Consider the following 2,175-nt stretch of genomic DNA (forward strand, 5'->3'; position numbering starts at 1 on the left):
TAAGTTTGTCTCTGCATGAACTGTGTTGTATGCATGATGTGTACGATGAAAATGAGATATCAACATTGGTCAAGTCAACCCCTGCCTTCTTATCCTCAAGTGACAAGTGTCCCCATGCATTAAATGCTGAAGGTAGTATAAAAAGGCAGTATGCATCTCCCATGCACACAACTGGCTTTTGCAAGATTACTCAGTGCACTCTCAAAGCAATCGGCTATTCCCTTCTACTCCCTTGCTCTCCTGTGTGCGAAGAAATTCTTAGTGTTCTTCATTTCCTTTCAAGAACTCTCTGTGTTGTTCTTGAAAGTTCTTCTCCTTGTAAGATTGTTTAGGTTATGTTTTCCTTTCCTATCTTTCGCAACAATCTTTTGTATTTTTGTGTGTATTAATTCTTGATATAAATCAATAAGAATTAAAAAGTAGAAAAAAGTCTGTGTAATTGTATTCAACCCCCATTCTACAATTACTTTCTGTTTATTGTCTTTCCCTTCGGGACTAACAATAACTCTGAAGAATGACTCTTCAGACTTGAATTTAGAAATGAAATTATATCAATAATTAGTTAAAATGAAATTAACCCTAGAATAAAATTAATTTTAGAAATGAAACTATATCAGTAAGTTGAATTTAAACTTCGCAGTAAATTTAGAACGACTTTTCAGATTTGTACTCTTGAAATAACTCTTAAGTATAACTCTGAAGAATGACTTTAGACTTGGACTTGTACTCTTGAAATAACTCTGAATTAAACTTTTTAGACTTCAGAGCTCTATATAATCAAGAAAAGTCAATTTTTGTCGACGTCCGCCACAAATCTCCCACAAATCCGTCACTGAATTTTAAAATAAAATAAAATTTTATTTCTACAACTTTCCCGACGGATTGTAACGGATTATTTTTTACTTATTTGATACTGTCACAAATCCGTCGGAAATCCATCACAAAATTGGTCTAATTTATTTAAATAAATTAATTAACATTAATTAATTAAAATTTACAATGGATTTTAATTGATTCTTATATTTAATTATACTCCGTCGGAAATGTTTAAGAAATATTTTTTTTATTCTTTTCCCTTTCAAAAAAATATGTTTAAAAAAATCTGACGGATTGTAATATTATAATAAAAAGTTAGATTTATAAGAAAAAGTAAAAGAAAAACCTTTTTTTAATAAATTCCGACGGAATATAATTTTTTATTATAAAAATTATTATTCGTCGGAAATTTTGATTTTCTTTTATATATTTTTTTTTGAAAGGGAAAAAAATATGAATAAAACTTCTTTCAACATTACCGACAGATTTCAGACAGACTTTGCATTTAGTGATGGGGGTTTTTCTGACGGCAATATCCATCGGATAATTGTTTTTCCTATGGATTTCCGACGGATATTGCCGTTGGAAAAACCACATTTTTTAGTAATGATCAATCAAATTGGTATAATTGAACTGTTAATGTAAATTGTGTCTAGATACGTTCAAATGAGTCTAATTGAACTGTTAATGTAAATTGTGTTTAGATACGTTCAAATGAGTCTAATTGAACCACTAATATAAATTGTATCTAGATACGTTCAAATGAGTCTAATTGAACCACTAATGTAAATTGTGTCTAGATACGTGTTTAGGCGGAAAAACAAGAAAATCGCCTCACCAGAAGATGACATGTGTCATCCAAGTTACTTATTTATTATAAGTATATATATATATATATATATATATATATATATATATGGGCTCATTCAAGGAAGAACTGACTAGTTTGTGGTAACCGTGAGATCCAATCTCAACCACAAATCAATAGATAAATTAGGAAATTTATAATTTTGGTAATTTTGAATTAAAATTTTAATACATGGATATTTTAGGTATTTTATCTCCTCTCTTCTCTCTCCATCCTCCGGCCATCATCCTCCGATGATACCACTATGATACCTAAAAATATTGACTCTGTTAAACAAAAGACACAGTGTGATACCAAAGCATATATAAGATGCATTGTGATACCATTGTGTTACATCTCCGATCGACCACACAAACGACCTCAGTGTGATACCCACACACATATATGATACATTGTGATACCATTGTGGTATGACCGAAGGACGGTGGCCGGAGGACGGGGGACGGAGAGAGAAGAGAGGAAAGATGAGAGTTTTAAAATACCTAAAATGT

The sequence above is a fragment of the Cynara cardunculus genome, unplaced genomic scaffold (assembly GCF_001531365.2).
Source record: "Cynara cardunculus var. scolymus isolate 2C unplaced genomic scaffold, CcrdV1 Un_Scaffold_2889, whole genome shotgun sequence".
In the NCBI taxonomy this organism is placed as follows: Eukaryota; Viridiplantae; Streptophyta; class Magnoliopsida; order Asterales; family Asteraceae; genus Cynara; species Cynara cardunculus.